Here is a 21,844-nt window from a genome sequence, read left to right as displayed (position 1 = left end):
ATAAATAAATAATAAATAATAATATAATATATAAATAAATTATAATATATAAATAAATAATAATATAATAAAAATATATATAATATACAAATAATAAATAATATATATATAAATAATAAATAATAATATAATATATAAATAAATAATAAATAATAATATAATATATAAATTATATATAAATAAATAATAAATAATAATATAATATATAAATAAATAATACATAATAATATAATATATAAATAAATTATAATATATAAATAAATAATAATATAATATATAAATACATTATAATATATAAATAAATAATAATAATATAATATATTAATAAATAATAAATAATAATATAATATATAAATAAATAATAATATAATATATAAATAAATTATAATATATAAATAAATAATAAATAATAATATAATAAATATATAATATATAAATAAATAATAAATAATAAATATATATATATAAATTAAATATGCTTCTCTGTATCTCTGCTAAAATCTGGATAAAAGATTGAAAGGAATGTGAGTCTTATCAGTACATTTAGTTATTTCTTGCTTTTCTAAACCCTACCAACCTTGCCAGCAGGCATGCCATCTAAGATAGTTAGACAAGATAGCTTCTCTAGCTTGCTTGCTGTTTTGGGGGTTTTTAGGCTGGGTTTCTGTATAGCACTTTGTGACATCGACTGATGTAAATAGGGCTTTATAAATACATTTAATCGATTGATTGATTGATAGCCTGAAATGTCTTTATGGTTGGGAAGATTGGGAACCTATCTGTGCTAGCTAAAGCCAACTTCATACAATTGCCTACAGATGTAGGATCTTAATTGCAGGAGGAATTTCCTGCAAAGCAATAAAGGTTAACCTTGTAATGTATTTAAGGTTTTAAAAGCCTTCTGAAGTATGTAATTTCCATTACGAAAAATGTATCAATCCCCACAAACAGTTTTTATTAATTATAATCCACATGTCCTATTGCTGCAGGATTATTTTCATGCTGTAGCAAACTGGCTCAAATTAAAATCCTACATATGTAGGTGGCTAGTAGTATTACAGAGAAACAACAAAATAAATACTTAATAAAAAAATAAAAATACAAGACAAAATATGAGGGGGCAAGTGCCCCTGTGGCCCCTATGTGCATGACGCCTCTGGGGAGGGGAGGGAACGAACGAAGCTGAGAGCCGAGCAGGAAGGGAAATTAAACGAAGGCAGGAGAGAGGCTTTGAATGCTAACAAGCGTTATAGCTTTAACTACAATAGTAGCCGTCGTTGTTTAGCCTAAAAGGTGAAGAGGTTTTTTTTTGTGCCGAAAACATCAAACGAATGGAGTCGGCGAACTCGTAGCCAACCACGATTGCAAAAAGCCCAAACACCTGGTAACCCGCCGAACTTGGAGAGCAAGCGAAGGCTATGCGCCAGCTGCAGAATTCACCATCATCATCATCATCATCGGTGCCCCGCTACCTTCATCTTTTTCAGTTGAAGTGAAATGTATTGCCTAGTCTGTATGGGAGACGGATCTTACACTTACTGACCACTACCATGGAGATAGAGAATATAGTCGCCAACACGGTGCTGCTGAAGGCGAGAGAAGGTAAGCCTGCACTGAAACGACGACATGACATGGTTAACATATTGGGGGGCTGGGGGGGCATGTGAGGGAGAGAGAGAGGGAGAAAGGGGGGATAATCATAACAAAGCAAGGCTCTTTTTTGGGGGGGGGCAATCGCTTGTGTCCTGCACAGATCTCCCTCTCTTTTCTCTCTCTAGATCTATTTCTCTCCCTACGCAGTGGTTTTCCCATCGTCTTGACTGGCTCACTATAAGGGGGAACATATAGCGTTGTGTTAAATGGTAGCCTACCTACTTTGTTAAGCATTGTAACTCTCTAGTCACATAATATACAGCAAATATCCAGGCCTGATCGATACACCGATCGGGTTGAGTTTCGCAGCGTCGATAATAAACGATGATCGATTAGACTATATCACTGTCTGATATTGGGATTCGTGTTTCTAATGACTTATCTGAACGGAAAAGGTTGATTATGGCGGTAGGTTACTGTAGTAGTAGTAGCAACATATCATTGGATAGGTTGATATGACCGTAGGCTCGTAGCACCAGTGGACCGTGTTGGTAATATAGGCTACACAGTGTCGGTAGTATAGGCTACACAGTGTTGGTAGTATAGGCTACACAGTGTCGGTAGTATAGGCTACACAGTGTTGGTAGTATAGGCTACACAGTGTTGGTAGTATAGGCTACACAGTGTCGGTAGTATAGGCTACACAGTGTCGGTAGTATAGGCTACACAGTGTTGGTAGTATAGGCTACACAGTGTTACATTACATTACATTTAAGTCATTTAGCAGACGCTCTTATCCAGAGCGACTTCTTGGTAGTATAGGCTACACAGTGTCTGTAGTATAGGCTACACAGTGTTGGTAGTATAGGCTACACAGTGTCTGTAGTATAGGCTACACAGTGTCGGTAGTATAGGCTACACAGTGTTGGTAGTATAGGCTACACAGTGTTGGTAGTATAGGCTACACAGTGTTGGTAGTATAGGCTACACAGTGCGGTAGTATAGGCTACACGTGTTGGTAGTATAGGCGTGTTGGTAGTATAGGCACAGTGTCGGTAGTATAGGCTACACAGTGTCGGTAGTATAGGCTACACAGTGTCGGTAGTATAGGGTAGTATAGGCTACACCGTGTCGGTAGTATAGGCTACACGGTGTATAGGCTACACGGTGTTGGTAGTATAGGCTACACCGTGTCGGTAGTATAGGCTACACCGTGTCGGTAGTATAGGCTACACAGTGTTGGTAGTATAGGCTACACCGTGTCGGTAGTATAGGCTACACCGTGTCGGTAGTATAGGCTACACGGTGTTGGTAGTATAGGCTACACAGTGTTGGTAGTATAGGCTACACCGTGTCGGTAGTATAGGCTACACGGTGTTGGTAGTATAGGCTACACAGTGTCGGTAGTATAGGCTACACAGTGTTGGTAGTATAGGCTACACCGTGTCGGTAGTATAGGCTACACCGTGTCGGTAGTATAGGCTACACCGTGTCGGTAGTATAGGCTACACCGTGTCGGTAGTATAGGCTACACCGTGTCGGTAGTATAGGCTACACCGTGTCGGTAGTATAGGCTACACACCGTGTCGGTAGTATAGGCTACACCGTGTTGGTAGTATAGGCTACACAGTGTCGGTAGTATAGGCTACACAGTGTTGGTAGTATAGGCTACACAGTGTTGGTAGTATAGGCTAGTGTCGGTAGTATAGGCTACACAGTGTTGGTAGTATAGGCTACACAGTGTGGTAGTATAGGCTACACAGTGTTGGTAGTATAGGCTACACAGTGTTGGTAGTATAGGCTACACGGTGTTGGTAGTATAGGCTACACAGTGTTGGTAGTATAGGCTACACAGTGTCGGTAGTATAGGCTACACAGTGTCGGTAGTATAGGCTACACAGTGTCGGTAGTATAGGCTACACAGTGTCGGTAGTATAGGCTACACAGTGTCGGTAGTATAGGCTACACAGTGTCGGTAGTATAGGCTACACCGTGTATAGGCTACACGGTGTCGGTAGTATAGGCTACACGGTGTTGGTAGTATAGGCTACACAGTGTTGGTAGTATAGGCTACACCGTGTCGGTAGTATAGGCTACACAGTGTTGGTAGTATAGGCTACACAGTGTTGGTAGTATAGGCTACACAGTGTTGGAATATCCTGTAGCAGCCTGTTTCCAATTCCATTGCCTGATATAACAGGCGTATCGACTTGATACGTTAGCGATATTTAACAAATGGCTTTCGCTGGATCTTATGCCTGCTTGGCGGTTCAAATGTGTGTCACATTATTTGACGCAGATATATTAAAGCGACTGCATTTGCCACCCTGCCAAAGAGAAGGGGACACGCTCCGTGTGTGTGTTTTCCCCTAGACGGAGACCGGGAGCTCTGGGTCTTTCTCCGGCCTGGGTAAAGCGGACGCGGTCAACCCGCACACAGTGGACCCCCGCGTGTGTGCCGTTGACGTGGGGAAGGGGCACAACTCAAGCCGCAGGCCTGAGGACCACTGCGAAACATATCGGACTAATAACACAAGTGGTCGATGGGATGCCGTTCTGTCTGGCTGTCTTTTTTTTGTTGTCGTCAGGTTTGATTGAAGAGAGAAAATAAGAGATGTGTTTTTTATCCTAGTGGACCCCGGCTAAATACATCTCTGTAACTCGAAACCAGTTTCAATGCTTTAAAAAAATAAGTATTTATTATGTTCCCCTCTAATTAGGGACTGATTTTAGACCTGGGACACCAGGTGGGTGAAATTAATGATCAGGTGAAACAGAACCAGCAGACCCCGGGTTATCCGAAGTCTGTTCACGTTTTTTGTTTTTGTGCCCTAACATTACACAGCGGAATCAAATAGTTAACTAACCATCCGGCTTTGATACTTTGAATCAGTTGTGTAGTTTTAGAGCAACAACAACAACAGAACGTGCACGGACTTTGGGAAACGCTCTCGTCGGGTAAGAGTTGAATATCCCCTGGTTGTAGAGGATATGGTTATAAGATGGACAGAGAGGATGTCGTTAGTTTGTTCTCAGGACAGCGGTGAGGGGAGAAGGAACTAAAGCTACATTGTATCTTCTGTTGGAGGGGGGGGGGTGTGTTACATTTAATAAATATGGTTTCTTATCACGTGTGCGGCATGGTTTGATAATTGGCAACGGCAGATTTTCATAGACAGAAGTGCAACATTGTAAAACAACATTTGGACAGCTGACGTCAGAATGTGGTACAAGACTAATCATCTTTGATTTGACCTGTGTGTGTGTGTGTGTGTGTGTGTGTGTGTGTGTGTGTGTGTGTGTGTGTGTGTGTGTGTGTGTGTGTGTGTGTGTGTGTGTGTGTGTGTGTGTGTGTGTGTGTGTGTGTGTGTGTGTGTGTGTGTGTGTGTGTGTGTGTGTGTGTGTGTGTGTGTGTGGCTTCCTGAGATAAATGTTTATCATAATACACTGAATTCTATCAAGTTACGCTCTGCAAGCCGGAAATACAGAACTTTCGCGCTATGTTTACCTAGTCCACGTCAGTCCACAATCCACGTCAGAATCTGAAGTCAAGCGGTGAGATCTTGTTGCGTTCACACACGGGCCCTGCAAAAAAAAAAAAACATGTCTATTGCCTCCTTTCACGCTCCTGGGAATTGGCCTAATGTGGATAGAGCTAAATTGAAATGTTTTTTAATTAACAGAAGAAATATGAAAAGGCATAAACCCGGTCGGAGTAGAAAGGGAACTGCTTTAGAGATTATAGGACCATTATTAGAGCAACGTTTAGTACACCAACAGTTCACCTGATACAAGACTGCATCCAAACATCACACTGTTGATTTAATGTGCATTTTTACATTGACTGTACTTTTCACTGCGTTTGTTGATAACGAAATAGGAAAAATACTTGTTATATTCAGTAAGGTGAGAATGTTCCTGGAGAATGAGGGGAGGGGGGGGGTGCAATATAAAAACAATGGGAAAAGGGGGGATTCCTAGTCAGTTGTACAACTGACATGTGTCTTCCACATTTAACCTCGACCAATCGGAGAGGAGGGCTGCCGTCATCAACATCCACGTGAGTGAGAGGACTAACTGGTGTCTCCAAGTGGCCTCACACACCTCTCCAGACTGGGTTTCAGTGAGAGGACTAACTGGTGTCTCCATGTGGCCTCACACACCTCTCCAGACTGGGTTTCAGTGAGAGGACTAACTGGTGTCTCCATGTGGCCTCACACACCTCTCCAGACTGGGTTTCAGTGAGAGGACTAACTGGTGTCTCCATGTGGCCTCACACACCTCTCCAGACTGGGTTTCAGTGAGAGGACTAACTGGTGTCTCCAAGTGGCCTCACACACCTCTCCAGACTGGGTTTCAGTGAGAGGACTAACTGGTGTCTCCATGTGGCCTCACACACCTCTCCAGACTGGGTTTCAGTGAGAGGACTAACTGGTGTCTCCATGTGGCCTCACACACCTCTCCAGACTGGGTTTCAGTGAGAGGACTAACTGGTGTCTCCATGTGGCCTCACACACCTCTCCAGACTGGGTTTCAGTGAGAGGACTAACTGGTGTCTCCATGTGGCCTCACACACCTCTCCAGACTGGGTTTCAGTGAGAGGACTAACTGGTGTCTCCAAGTGGCCTCACACACCTCTCCAGACTGGGTTTCAGTGAGAGGACTAACTGGTGTCTCCATGTGGCCTCACACACCTCTCCAGACTGGGTTTCAGTGAGAGGACTAACTGGTGTCTCCATGTGGCCTCACACACCTCTCCAGACTGGGTTTCAGTGAGAGGACTAACTGGTGTCTCCATGTGGCCTCACACACCTCTCCAGACTGGGTTTCAGTGAGAGGACTAACTGGTGTCTCCAAGTGGCCTCACACACCTCTCCAGACTGTGTGTTTCAGTGAGAGGACTAACTGGTGTCTCCATGTGGCCTCGCACACCTCTCCAGACTGGGTTTCAGTGAGAGGACTAACTGGTGTCTCCATGTGGCCTCGCACACCTCTCCAGACTGGGTTTCAGTGAGAGGACTAACTGGTGTCTCCAAGTGGCCTCACACACCTCTCCAGACTGGGTTTCAGTGAGAGGACTAACTGGTGTCTCCAAGTGGCCTCACACACCTCTCCAGACTGTGTGTTTCAGTGAGAGGACTAACTGGTGTCTCCAAGTGGCCTCGCACACCTCTCCAGACTGGGTTTCAGTGAGAGGACTAACTGGTGTCTCCAAGTGGCCTCACACACCTCTCCAGACTGGGTTTCAGTGAGAGGACTAACTGGTGTCTCCATGTGGCCTCACACACCTCTCCAGACTGGGTTTCAGTGAGAGGACTAACTGGTGTCTCCATGTGGCCTCACACACCTCTCCAGACTGGGTTTCAGTGAGAGGACTAACTGGTGTCTCCAAGTGGCCTCACACACCTCTCCAGACTGGGTTTCAGTGAGGGGACTAACTGGTGTCTCCAAGTGGCCTCACACACCTCTCCAGACTGGGTTTCAGTGAGAGGACTAACTGGTGTCTCCAAGTGGCCTCACACACCTCTCCAGACTGGGTTTCAGTGAGAGGACTAACTGGTGTCTCCATGTGGCCTCACACACCTCTCCAGACTGTGGGTTTCAGTGAGAGGACTAACTGGTGTCTCCATGTGGCCTCACACACCTCTCCAGACTGGGGTTCAGTGAGGGGACTAACTGGTGTCTCCATGTGGCCTCACACACCTCTCCAGACTGGGTTTCAGTGAGGGGACTAACTGGTGTCTCCAAGTGGCCTCACACACCTCTCCAGACTGGGTTTCAGTGAGAGGACTAACTGGTGTCTCCAAGTGGCCTCACACACCTCTCCAGACTGGGTTTCAGTGAGAGGACTAACTGGTGTCTCCAAGTGGCCTCACACACCTCTCCAGACTGGGTTTCAGTGAGAGGACTAACTGGTGTCTCCAAGTGGCCTCACACACCTCTCCAGACTGGGTTTCAGTGAGAGGACTAACTGGTGTCTCCAAGTGGCCTCACACACCTCTCCAGACTGGGTTTCAGTGAGAGGACTAACTGGTGTCTCCATGTGGCCTCACACACCTCTCCAGACTGGGTTTCAGTGAGAGGACTAACTGGTGTCTCCAAGTGGCCTCACACACCTCTCCAGACTGGGTTTCAGTGAGAGGACTAACTGGTGTCTCCATGTGGCCTCACACACCTCTCCAGACTGGGTTTCAGTGAGAGGACTAACTGGTGTCTCCAAGTGGCCTCACACACCTCCAGACTGGGTTTCAGTGAGAGGACTAACTGGTGTCTCCATGTGGCCTCACACACCTCTCCAGACTGGGTTTCAGTGAGAGGACTAACTGGCGTCTCCAAGTGGCCTCACACACCTCTCCAGACTGGGTTTCAGTGAGAGGACTAACTGGTGTCTCCAAGTGGCCTCACACACCTCTCCAGACTGGGTTTCAGTGAGAGGACTAACTGGTGTCTCCATGTGGCCTCACACACCTCTCCAGACTGGGTTTCAGTGAGAGGACTAACTGGTGTCTCCAAGTGGCCTCACACACCTCTCCAGACTGGGTTTCAGTGAGAGGACTAACTGGTGTCTCCATGTGGCCTCACACACCTCTCCAGACTGGGTTTCAGTGAGAGGACTAACTGGTGTCTCCAAGTGGCCTCACACACCTCTCCAGACTGGGTTTCAGTGAGGGGACTAACTGGTGTCTCCATGTGGCCTCACACACCTCTCCAGACTGGGTTTCAGTGAGGGACTAACTGGTGTCTCCAAGTGGCCTCACACACCTCTCCAGACTGGGTTTCAGTGAGAGGACTAACTGGTGTCTCCAAGTGGCCTCACACACCTCTCCAGACTGGGTTTCAGTGAGAGGACTAACTGGTGTCTCCATGTGGCCTCACACACCTCTCCAGACTGGGTTTCAGTGAGAGGACTAACTGGTGTCTCCAAGTGGCCTCACACACCTCTCCAGACTGGGTTTCAGTGAGAGGACTAACTGGTGTCTCCAAGTGGCCTCACACACCTCTCCAGACTGGGTTTCAGTGAGAGGACTAACTGGTGTCTCCAAGTGGCCTCACACACCTCTCCAGACTGGGTTTCAGTGAGAGGACTAACTGGTGTCTCCATGTGGCCTCACACACCTCTCCAGACTGGGTTTCAGTGAGAGGACTAACTGGTGTCTCCATGTGGCCTCACACACCTCTCCAGACTGGGTTTCAGTGAGAGGACTAACTGGTGTCTCCATGTGGCCTCACACACCTCTCCAGACTGGGTTTCAGTGAGAGGACTAACTGGTGTCTCCATGTGGCCTCACACACCTCTCCAGACTGTGGGTTTCAGTGAGAGGACTAACTGGTGTCTCCAGTGGCCTCACACACCTCTCCAGACTGGGTTTCAGTGAGAGGACTAACTGGTGTCTCCAAGTGGCCTCACACACCTCTCCAGACTGGGTTTCAGTGAGAGGACTAACTGGTGTCTCCATGTGGCCTCACACACCTCTCCAGACTGGGTTTCAGTGAGAGGACTAACTGGTGTCTCCATGTGGCCTCACACACCTCTCCAGACTGGGTTTCAGTGAGAGGACTAACTGGTGTCTCCATGTGGCCTCACACACCTCCAGACTGGGTTTCAGTGAGAGGACTAACTGGTGTCTCCAAGTGGCCTCACACACCTCTCCAGACTGGGTTTCAGTGAGAGGACTAACTGGTGTCTCCATGTGGCCTCACACACCTCTCCAGACTGTGGGTTTCAGTGAGAGGACTAACTGGTGTCTCCAAGTGGCCTCACACACCTCTCCAGACTGGGTTTCAGTGAGAGGACTAACTGGTGTCTCCAAGTGGCCTCACACACCTCTCCAGACTGTGGGTTTCAGTGAGAGGACTAACTGGTGTCTCCAAGTGGCCTCACACACCTCTCCAGACTGGGTTTCAGTGAGAGGACTAACTGGTGTCTCCATGTGGCCTCACACACCTCTCCAGACTGGGTTTCAGTGAGAGGACTAACTGGTGTCTCCATGTGGCCTCACACACCTCTCCAGACTGGGTTTCAGTGAGAGGACTAACTGGTGTCTCCAAGTGGCCTCACACACCTCTCCAGACTGGGTTTCAGTGAGAGGACTAACTGGTGTCTCCATGTGGCCTCACACACCTCTCCAGACTGGGTTTCAGTGAGAGGACTAACTGGTGTCTCCATGTGGCCTCACACACCTCTCCAGACTGGGTTTCAGTGAGAGGACTAACTGGTGTCTCCATGTGGCCTCACACACCTCTCCAGACTGTGGGTTTCAGTGAGAGGACTAACTGGTGTCTCCAAGTGGCCTCACACACCTCTCCAGACTGGGTTTCAGTGAGAGGACTAACTGGTGTCTCCATGTGGCCTCACACACCTCTCCAGACTGGGTTTCAGTGAGAGGACTAACTGGTGTCTCCATGTGGCCTCACACACCTCTCCAGACTGGGTTTCAGTGAGAGGACTAACTGGTGTCTCCATGTGGCCTCACACACCTCTCCAGACTGGGTTTCAGTGAGAGGACTAACTGGTGTCTCCATGTGGCCTCACACACCTCTCCAGACTGGGTTTCAGTGAGAGGACTAACTGGTGTCTCCAAGTGGCCTCACACACCTCTCCAGACTGGGTTTCAGTGAGAGGACTAACTGGTGTCTCCATGTGGCCTCACACACCTCTCCAGACTGGGTTTCAGTGAGAGGACTAACTGGTGTCTCCATGTGGCCTCACACACCTCTCCAGACTGGGTTTCAGTGAGAGGACTAACTGGTGTCTCCAAGTGGCCTCACACACCTCTCCAGACTGGGTTTCAGTGAGAGGACTAACTGGTGTCTCCAAGTGGCCTCACACACCTCTCCAGACTGGGTTTCAGTGAGAGGACTAACTGGTGTCTCCAAGTGGCCTCACACACCTCTCCAGACTGGGTTTCAGTGAGAGGACTAACTGGTGTCTCCAAGTGGCCTCACACACCTCTCCAGACTGGGTTTCAGTGAGAGGACTAACTGGTGTCTCCAAGTGGCCTCACACACCTCTCCAGACTGGGTTTCAGTGAGAGGACTAACTGGTGTCTCCATGTGGCCTCACACACCTCTCCAGACTGTGGGTTTCAGTGAGAGGACTAACTGGTGTCTCCAAGTGGCCTCACACACCTCTCCAGACTGGGTTTCAGTGAGAGGACTAACTGGTGTCTCCAAGTGGCCTCACACACCTCTCCAGACTGGGTTTCAGTGAGAGGACTAACTGGTGTCTCCAAGTGGCCTCACACACCTCTCCAGACTGTGTGTTTCAGTGAGAGGACTAACTGGTGTCTCCATGTGGCCTCGCACACCTCTCCAGACTGGGTTTCAGTGAGAGGACTAACTGGTGTCTCCATGTGGCCTCGCACACCTCTCCAGACTGGGTTTCAGTGAGAGGACTAACTGGTGTCTCCAAGTGGCCTCACACACCTCTCCAGACTGTGTGTTTCAGTGAGAGGACTAACTGGTGTCTCCAAGTGGCCTCACACACCTCTCCAGACTGTGTGTTTCAGTGAGAGGACTAACTGGTGTCTCCAAGTGGCCTCACACACCTCTCCAGACTGGGTTTCAGTGAGAGGACTAACTGGTGTCTCCAAGTGGCCTCACACACCTCTCCAGACTGTGGGTTTCAGTGAGAGGACTAACTGGTGTCTCCAAGTGGCCTCACACACCTCTCCAGACTGTGGGTTTCAGTGAGAGGACTAACTGGTGTCTCCAAGTGGCCTCACACACCTCTCCAGACTGGGTTTTAGTGAGAGGACTAACTGGTGTCTCCAAGTGGCCTCACACACCTCTCCAGACTGTGGGTTTCAGTGAGAGGACTAACTGGTGTCTCCAAGTGGCCTCACACACCTCTCCAGACTGGGTTTCAGTGAGAGGACTAACTGGTGTCTCCAAGTGGCCTCACACACCTCTCCAGACTGTGGGTTTCAGTGAGAGGACTAACTGGTGTCTCCAAGTGGCCTCACACACCTCTCCAGACTGGGTTTCAGTGAGAGGACTAACTGGTGTCTCCAAGTGGCCTCACACACCTCTCCAGACTGTGGGTTTCAGTGAGGGGACTAACTGGTGTCTCCAAGTGGCCTCACACACCTCTCCAGACTGTGGGTTTCAGTGAGGGGACTAACTGGTGTCTCCAAGTGGCCTCACACACCTCTCCAGACAGTGAGGGGACTAACTGGGTTTCAGGGTTTCAGTGAGGGACTAACTGGTGTCTCCAAGTGGCCTCACACACCTCTCCAGACTGGGTTTCAGATGGGACTAACTGGTGTCTCCAAGTGGCCTCACACACCTCTCCAGACTGTGGGTTTCAGTGAGGGGACTAACTGGTGTCTCCAAGTGGCCTCACACACCTCTCCAGACTGTGGGTTTCAGTGAGAGGACTAACTGGTGTCTCCAAGTGGCCTCACACACCTCTCCAGACTGGGTTTCAGTGAGAGGACTAACTGGTGTCTCCAAGTGGCCCCACACCTCTCCAGACTGTGGGTTTCAGTGAGGGGACTAACTGGTGTCTCCAAGAGGCCTCACACACCTCTCCAGACTGTGGGTTTCAGTGAGAGGACTAACTGGTGTCTAGAGGCCTCACACACCTCTCCAGACTGTGGGTTTCAGTGAGAGGACTAACTGGTGTCTCAAGAGGCCTCACAACCTCTCCAGACTGTGGGTTTCAGTGAGAGGACTAACTGGTGTCTCCAAGTGGCCTCACACACCTCTCCAGACTGTGGGTTTCAGTGAAGGACTAACTGGTGTCTCAAGTGGCCTCACACACTCTCCAGACTGGGTTCAGTAGAGGACTAACTGGTGTCTAAATGGCCTAAACCTGTTCCAGACTGTGGGTTTCAGTGAGGGGACTAACTGGTGTGTCCAAGTGGCCTCACACACCTCTCCAGACTGTGGGTTTCAGTGAGAGGACTAACTGGTGTCTCCAAGTGGCCTCACACACCTCTCCAGACTGGGTTTCAGTGAGGGACTAACTGGTGTCTCCAAGTGGCCTCACACACCTCTCCAGACTGTGGGTTTCAGTGAGAGGACTAACTGGTGTCTCCAAGTGGCCTCACACCTCTCCAGACTGGGTTTCAGTGAGGGGACTAACTGGTGTCTCCATGTGGCCTCACACACCTCTCCAGACTGTGGGTTTCAGTGAGGGGACTAACTGTGTTCCAGTGGCCTCAACACCTCTCCAGACTGTGGGTTTCAGTGAGAGGACTAATGGTGTTCAGAACACACTCCAGACTGTGGGTTTCAGTGAGAGGACTAACTGGTGTCTCCAAGAACAACCTCTCCAGACTGTGGGTCAGTGAGGGGACTAACTGGTGTTCCAAGTGGCCTCACACACCTCTCCAGACTGTGGGTTTCAGTTAACTGGTGTTCAGAACAACCTCTCCAGACTGTGGGTTTCAGTGAGAGGACTCTGGTGTCTGTTCAGACACCTCTCCAGACTGGGTTTCAGTGAGAGGACTCATTCTGTTCAGAACACCTCCCAGACTGGTTTTCAGTGAGGGGGACTAACTGGTGTCTCAAGTGGCCTCACACACCTCTCCAGACTGTGGGTTTCAGTGAGAGGACCTGGTGTCTCCAAGTGGCCTGTGACTCAGTGAGGGGACTAACAGACTGGGTTTCAGTGAGGGGACTAACTGGTGTCTCCAGTTTTCAAAACAACCCATTTATAAATCATATTCTGGTTCAGATGGGTTGGACTCATTTTTGCCAACATGACAAGCTAAGTTATTAAATACATTCTTACAATGAACAACCCAGGGTGTCTCATTCTGTTCAGAACAACCCAGGGTGTGCCTCATTGGTTCAGAACAGGCGGCAGGGTGTAGCCTCATTCTGTTCAGAACAACGGTGGGGTAGCCTCAGTGGTCAGAAGAGCCCAGGGGACTCATTCTGTAAGAAGGTTGCAAGTTCAAACCTCATTCTGACAGAACAAACCTGAACAGGCAGTTGACCCCACTGTTCCTGTTCGTTGAAAATAAGAATTTGTTCTTAACTGATTGCCTGTTAAATAAAGATAAAATAAAATAAATAAATTCTGTTCAGAACAAAACAGGGTGTGGCTTGTTTGTTCAGAACAACCCAGGGTGTGGCTCATTCTGTTCAGAACAACCCAGGGTGTGACTCATTCTGTTCAGAACAACCCAGGGTGTGGCTCATTCTGTTCAGAACAACCCAGGGTGTGGCTCATTCTGTTCAGAACAACCCAGGGTGTGACTCATTCTGTTCAGAACAACCCAGGGTGTGACTCATTCTGTTCAGAACAACCCAGGGTGTGACTCATTCTGTTCAGAACAACCCAGGGTGTGATGCCGTGTCGTGGACATTTTGGACTCACGGGTGTTTGGCTCATTATGACATCAAAGCAGTATTTATTATAATCCTCAATGTCTCGTCTGTCTGTCTGTCTGTCTGTCTGTCTGTCTGTCTGTCTGTCTGTCTGTCTGTCTGTCTGTCTGTCTGTCTGTCTGTCTGTCTGTCTGTCTGTCTGTCTGTCTGTCTGTCTGTCTGTCTGTCTGTCTGTCTGTCTGTCTGTCTGTCTGTCTGTCTGTCTGTCTGTCTGTCTGTCTGTCTGTCTGTCAACTGTCTGTCTGTCTGTCTGTCTGTCTGTCTGTCTGTCTGTCTGTCTGTCTGTCTGTCTGTCTGTCTGTCTGTCTGTCTGTCTGTCTGTCTGTCTGTCTGTCTGTCTGTCTGTCTGTCTGTCTGTCTGTCTGTCTGTCTGTCTGTCTGTCTGTCTGTCTGTCTGTCTGTCTGTCTGTCTGTCTGTCTGTCTGTCTGTCTGTCTGTCTGTCTGTCTGTCTGTCTGTCTGTCTGTCTGTCTGTCTGTCTGTCTGTCTGTCTGTCTGTCTGTCTGTCTGTCTGTCTGTCTGTCTGTCTGTCTGTCTGTCTGTCTGTCTGTCTGTCTGTCTGTCTGTCTGTCTGTCTGTCTGTCTGTCTGTCTGTCTGTCTGTCTGTCTGTCTGTCTGTCTGTCTGTCTGTCTGTCTGTCTGTCTGTCTGTCTGTCTGTCTGTCTGTCTGTCTGTCTGTCTGTCTGTCTGTCTGTCTGTCTGTCTGTCTTTAATGTCAATGTCTCATCTCTGTCTATCTGTCTGTCTGTCTGTCTGTCTGTCTGTCTGTCTGTCTGTCTGTCTCTCTGTCTGTCTGTCTGTCTGTCTGTCTGTCTCTGTCTGTCTGTCTGTCTGTCTGTCTGTCTGTCTCTGTCTGTCTGTCTGTCTGTCTGTCTGTCTGTCTGTCTGTCTGTCTGTCTGTCTGTCTGTCTGTCTGTCTGTCTGTCTGTCTGTCTGTCTGTCTGTCTGTCTGTCTGTCTGTCTGTCTGTCTGTCTGTCTCAATGAACATTATTGACATGGCAAGTTCATTATTACTTATGAGCACACACAGTCTACGCGCACGCCAGCACACACAGTCTACACGCGCGCCAGCACACACAGTCTACGCGCGCGCCAGCACACACAGTCTACGCGCGCGTGCACACACAGCGCACCAGCACACACAGTCTACGCGCGCGTGCACACACAGTCACAGCACACACAGTCTGCGCGCGTGCACACACAGTCACCGTGCACACACAGTCTACACGCGCGCACACACAGTCACAGTCGCACACACAGTCACGCAGCACACACAGTCTACGCGCGCGCAGCACACACAGTCTACGCGCGCGCACACACAGTCTACACGCGCGCGCACACACAGTCTACGCGCGCGCGCACACACAGTCTACACGCGCGCACACACAGTCTACACGCGCGCACACACAGTCTACACGCGCGCGCACACACAGTCTACACGCGCGAGCACACACAGTCTACACGCGCGCACACACAGTCTACACGCGCGCGCACACACAGTCTACGCGCGCGCAGCACACACAGTCTACACGCGCGCGCACACACAGTCACACACAGTCTACACGCGCGCGCACACACAGTCTACACGCGCGCACACACAGTCTGCGCGCGCAGCACACACAGTCTACGCGCGTCGCAGCACACAGCACACGCGCGCGCGCACACACAGTCTACGCGCGCACACAGTCTACGCGCGCACACAGTCTACGCGCGCGAGCGCACACAGTCTACACGCGCGCAGCGCACACAGTCTACACGCGCGCGCGCGAGCACACACAGTCTACGCGCGCGCGCACACACAGTCTACGCGCGCGCACACACAGTCTACGCGCGCGCAGCACACACAGTCCACGCGCGCGAGCACACACAGTCTACACGCGCGAGCACACACAGTCTACATGCGCGCAGCACACACAGTCTACGCGCGCGCGAGCACACACAGTCTACACGCGCGCGCGAGCACACACTGCAGCGCACACAGTCTACGCGCGCGAGCGCACACAGTCTACGCGCGCGCGCGAGCACACACAGTCTGCACGCGCGCACACACAGTCTACGCGCGCAGCACACACAGTCTACACGCGCGCGCGAGCACACACAGTCTACACGCGCGCGCGAGCACACACAGTCTACACGCGCGCGCGCAGCACACACAGTCTACACGCGCGCGCGCGCGAGCACACACAGTCTACACGCGCGCGAGCACACACAGTCTACACTGCGCGCGAAACACCAGTCATGAAGAGTAGCTGCAGCACACACAGTCTAGCACACAGTCTAACACGCGATCCATAATAAACAGTCCCAGGAAGTCTAGCTGCTGCCTTGAGCACACAGTCTAATGGGGATCCAGTCTAATAAACCCCAGGAAGAGTAGCTGCTGCCTTAGCACACAGAACTAATGGGGATCCATAATAAACCCCAGGAAGAGTAGCTGCTGCCTTGACAGCAACAGTCTAATGGGGATCCATAATAAACCCCACAAGAGTAGCTGCACACAGTCTACGACACACAGTCTACGCGCTTGACAGCACACAAATCGCACACATAGTAAACCCCAGGCAACAGTCTGCTGCAGCGCACACAGTCTGGGGTTTCACACAGTCTACCAATACAAAACACAATGCGCACACACAGTCCCCACGCGCGCAACAGTCTAGCAATGCAAAGTCTACATGGAAAATCCCAATCTAACCAAATGCACACAGTCTATTGCACACACAGTCTATAGTCTCTGACCTAAACTATACAAGTAACTCTAAAATGCTACTGGCAGTTTGCTTCACAAAACATAATTCTATTGGCAGTTTGTTACTCAGAAAGGTAACGACACACTTTCACCTCGTCCTGTCAGACCCGGAGGCACAGTCTACCTCGTCCTGTCAGACCGGAGGCCTTTACCACGTCCTGTCAGACCCGGAGGCCTTTACCTCGTCCTGTTAGACCCTACACGCGCGCGCCTGAGACACCGGAGGCCTTTACCTCGTCCTGTTAGACCCGGAGGCCTTTACCTCGTCCTGTCAGACCCGGAGGCCTTTACCTCAGTCTGTTCAGGCCCGGAGGCGAGCTTTACCTCATCCTGTCAGACCCGGAGGCCTTTACCTCCTCCTGTCTAGACCCGGAGGCCTTTACACAGTCCTGTCAGACCCGGAGGCCTTTACCTCGCACACACTGTTCAGACCCGGAGGCCTTTACCTCAGTCCTGTCAGACCCGGAGGCCTTTACCACAGTCTGTCAGACCCGAGGCCTTTACCAGTCCTGTCAGACCCGGAGGCCACACAGTCGTCCTGTCAGACCCGGAGGCCTTTACCTCGTCCTGTCAGACCACAGTCCGGCGCGCTGCGTCCTTTACCAGTCCTGTCAGACCGGAGGCCTTTACCTCGTCCTGTCAGACCCGGAGGCCGTTACCTCGTCCTGTCAGACCCGGAGGCCGTTACCTCGTCCTGTCAGACCGGAGGCCGTTACCTCGTCCTGTCAGACCCGGAGGCCGTTACCTCGTCTGTCAGACCCGGAGGCCGTCTACCTCGTCCTGTCAGACCCGGAGGCCTTTACCTCGTCCTGTCAGACCCGGAGGCCTTTACCTCGTCCTGTCAGACCCGGAGGCCTTTACCTCGTCCTGTCAGACCCGGAGGCCTTTACCTCGTCCTGTCAGACCCGGAGGCCTTTACCTCGTCCTGTCAGACCCGGAGGCCTTTTCAGTCTACGCGCCGAGCACACACAGTCTACGCGCGCGCGCGAGCACACACAGACCCGGCGCGCGAGCACACACAGTCTACACGCGCGCGCGCGAGCACACACAGTCTACACGCGCACGCGCGAGCACACACAGTCTACACTGTGTGTAAACCCCATGAAGAGTAGCTGCTGCCTTGGTGCAGGAACTCATGGGGATCCATAATAAACCCCAGGAAGAGTAGCTGCTGCCTTAGCAACAGTAACTAATGGGGATCCATAATAAACCCCAGGAAGAGTAGCTGCTGCCTTGACAGGAACTAATGGGGATCCATAATAAACCCCAGGAAGAGTAGCTGCTGCCTTGACAGGAACAAATGGGGATCCATAATAAACCCCAGGAAGAGTAGCTGCTGCATTCGCAACAGTAACTAATGGGGTTTCATAATAAATACCAATACAAAACACAAGGGGTTCGATTTTCGAAACCCCACTGAGGCTCTTTAATCCGAAGGTTAGCAATGCAAATATACATGGAAAATCCCAATGCTAACCAAATGCTAAAGAGCGCATTGCGAACATTTTATAGTCTCTGACCTAAAATGCTACTGGCAGTTTGCTTCACAAAACACAATTCTATTGGCAGTTTGTTACTCAGAAAGGTAATGACACACTTTCACCTCGTCCTGTCAGACCCGGAGGCCTTTACCTCGTCCTGTCAGACCCGGAGGCCTTTACCTCGTCCTGTTAGACCCGGAGGCCTTTACCTTGTCCTGTCAGGCCCGGAGGCCTTTACCTCCTCCTGTTAGGTCCGGAGGCCTTTACCTCGTCCTGTCAGACCCGGAGGCCTTTACCTCGTCCTGTTAGACCCGGAGGCCTTTACCTCGTCCTGTTAGACCCGGAGGCCTTTACCTCGTCCTGTCAGGCCCGGAGGCCTTTACCTCGTCCTGTTAGGTCCGGAGGCCTTTACCTCGTCCTGTTAGGTCCGGAGGCCTTTACCTCATCCTGTCAGACCCGGAGGCCTTTACCTCGTCCTGTCAGGCCCGGAGGCCTTTACCTCGTCCTGTCAGACCCGGAGGCCTTTACCTCGTCCTGTCAGACCCGGAGGCCTTTACCTCGTCCTGTCAGACCCGGAGGCCTTTACCTCGTCCTGTCATCCGGAGGCCTTTACCTCGTCCTGTCAGACCGGAGGCCTTTACCTCGTCCTGTCAGACCGGAGGCCTTTACCTCGTCCTGTCATTCGGAGGCCTTTACCTCGTCCTGTCAGACCGGAGGCCATTTTACCTCGTCCTGTCAGACCGGAGGCCTTTACCTCGTCCTGTCATCGGAGGCCTTTACCTCGTCCTGTCATCCATTCATTCGGAGGCCTTTACCTCGTCCTGTCAGACCGGAGGCCTTTACCTCGTCCTGTCAGACCCGGAGGCCGTTACCTCGTCCTGTCAGACCCGGAGGCCGTTACCTCGTCCTGTCAGACCCGGAGGCCTTTACCTCGTCCTGTCAGACCCGGAGGCCTTTACCTCGTCCTGTCAGACCCGGAGGCCTTTACCTCGTCCTGTCAGACCCGGAGGCCTTTACCTCGTCCTGTCAGACCCGGAGGCCTTTACCTCGTCCTGTCAGACCCGGAGGCCTTTACCTCGTCCTGTCAGACCCGGAGGCCTTTACCTCGTCCTGTTAGACCCGGAGGCCTTTACCTCGTCCTGTCAGACCCGGAGGCCTTTACCTCGTCCTGTTAGAACCAGAGGCCTTTACCTCTGGGCCTCAGTAGTGTACTTCTTAATATGTATCCCAAATGGCACCTCAGTCCCTGTTCTGTGTACTATTGTCCAGAGCCCTATGTGCACTGTATAGGGAATAAGATGGCATTTGGGATTCACACTTATATTCTGTGATTCATAACTGACACTTGCCCATTCATCCATTCATTCATCCATCCATTCATTCTTTGAAAGACTTGCCTCTGGTGGTAAGGGTAAACTGGTCTCGAGATCTGTGGTTACAACAACAGTAATTAACATAGTGATAACCGTGACCACCCTGGATCAGAGGTGACCAGGGCCGACCCAACTTCCTCAACCCAAGGCTAGACGATTAGAGAAACACACACACACACACACACACACACACACACACACACACACACACACACACACACACACACACACACACACACACACACACACACACACACACACACACACACACACACACACACACACACACACACACACACACACACACGGACAGATCCTTGTAGGAAGCTATCGCTAGCTATCTTGGGGGAGGGGTCTGTGTGTCTGCACATCTGGGTAGTACTTGGCAGTGGTGGAAAGTACTTAAGTAATACTTAAGTACTTTCAAGTATTTTTTTAGGGGGGGGTGTCTTGTACTTTACTATTTATATTTTTGACTACTTTTATTTCACTATATTCCTAATGAAAATAATGTACTTTTTACTCCACACATTTTCCCTGACACCCAAAAGTACTTGTTACATTAGGACAGGAAATAGTCCAATTCACACTCTTATCAAGAGAACATCCCTTCATAGAGGAGGGGGAGGGGTCTGTGTAGTGCTTGGAGGAGGGGTCTGGGTAGTGCATGGAGGAGGGGGAGGGGTCTGGGTAGTGCTTGGAGGGGAGGGGTCTGGGTAGTGCTGGGAGGGGGAGGGGTCTGGCTAGTGCTTGGAGGGGGAGGGGTCTGGCTAGTGCTTGGAGGGGTCTGTGTAGTGCTAGGGGGAGGGGAGGGGGAGGGGGAGGGGTAGTGCTTGGAGGAGGGGAGGGATCTGGTTAGTGCTAGGGGGAGGGGTCTGGGTAGTGCTTGGAGGAGGGGGAGGGATCTGGGTAGTGCTTGGAGGAGGGGGATGGATCTGGGTAGTGCTAGGGGGAGGGGTCTGGGTAGTGCTTGGAGGAGGGAGAGGGGTCTGTGTAGTGCTTGGAGGGGGAGGGGTCTGTGTAGTGCTTGGGGGGAGGGGTCTGTGTAGTGCTTGGAGGGGAGGGGTCTGTGTAGTGCTGGAGGAGGGAGGGGGAGGGGTCTGTGTAGTGCTAGGGGGAGGGGTCTGGGTAGTGCTTGGAGGAGGGGGAGGGGTCTGGGTAGTGCTTGGAGGAGGAATCTGGGTAGTGCTTGGATGAGGGGAAGGGATAGTGCATGGAGGAGGAATCTGGGTAGTGCTTGGAGAGGGGTCTGGGTAGTGCTTGGAGAGGGGTCTGGGTAGTGCTTGGAGAGGGGTCTGGGTAGTGCTTGGAGGAGGAGGGGGGTCTGGGTAGTGCTTGGAGAGGGGTCTGGGTAGTGCTTGGAGAGGGGTCTGGGTAGTGCTTGGAGAGGGGTCTGGGTAGTACTTGGAGAGGGGTCTGGGTAGTGCTTGGAGAGGGGTCTGGGTAGTGCTTGGAGAGGGGTCTGGGTAGTGCTTGGAGAGGGGTCTGGGTAGTGTTTGCAGAGGGGTCTGGGTAGTGCTTGGAGGAGGAGGGGGTCTGGGTAGTGCTTGGAGGGGGTCTGGGTAGTGCTTGGAGGGGGGTCTGGGTAGTGCTTGGAGAGGGGTCTGGGTAGTGCTTGGAGAGGGGTCTGGGTAGTGTTTGCAGAGGGGTCTGGGTAGTGCATGGAGGAGGAGGGGGGTCTGGGTAGTGCTTGGAGGGGGGTCTGGGTAGTGCTTGGAGGGGGGGTCTGGGTAGTGCTTGGAGAGGGGTCTGGGTAGTGCTTGGAGAGGGGTCTGGGTAGTGCTTGGAGAGGGGTCTGGGTAGTGTTTGGAGGGGGGGTCTGGGTAGTGCTTGGAGAGGGAGGGGTAGTGCTTGGAGATGTCTGTGTGTCTGCACAGCTGAGTGATGTTGGAAAACACTTCACATCTTTAAATATTTTTTCTTCCATTTAACATAAATACATTATTAGGCCTGTATCTGGATCGGAAAAAACAAGACTGCATCCCACTATTCCCCCCCTATAGGCCCTGGTCAAAAGTAATGCACTACATAGGGACTAGAGTCATTTGGGACACACACAAAGCCATTTTAAACAAAGTACAGTATAATAACAGCATGCCAGATGGGTAATTTTACAAATAGACTCTAAAACATTTAATAAGGCAGCTGGCAGAGCCAACCTTGTGATGTTCACACAATGTTAAAATATGCCCATTTTAGGCCTAGTCAGCCTAGAGTCGCTAGCCTAGCTGCTAACGCTGTGGTTGGCGCTAGCGGTAGCCGCTAATGCTAAATACACAACAGATGTGGTTGGCGCTAGCGGTAGC

The 21,844-nt window shown here is 50.8% G+C and overlaps 1 long non-coding RNA gene across 1 annotated transcript in view; it reads left to right on the top strand.

The window, feature by feature from the left end:
- The first annotated feature begins 1,162 nt into the window (after positions 1-1,162).
- Positions 1,163-21,844, top strand: part of LOC124024364 — a 40,914-nt gene continuing 20,232 nt past the window's right edge. Inside the window, exon 1 of the long non-coding RNA XR_006836976.1 lies at positions 1,163-1,602. This is a non-coding gene — a long non-coding RNA (uncharacterized LOC124024364). The remainder of the gene's footprint in view (positions 1,603-21,844) is intronic.

This window comes from Oncorhynchus gorbuscha, unplaced genomic scaffold (assembly GCF_021184085.1).
Source record: "Oncorhynchus gorbuscha isolate QuinsamMale2020 ecotype Even-year unplaced genomic scaffold, OgorEven_v1.0 Un_scaffold_1836, whole genome shotgun sequence".
Lineage (NCBI taxonomy): Eukaryota > Metazoa > Chordata > Actinopteri > Salmoniformes > Salmonidae > Oncorhynchus > Oncorhynchus gorbuscha.
The sequence above is the reverse complement of the archived record's forward strand: the minus strand, read 5'-3'. Positions and strand labels throughout refer to the sequence as shown.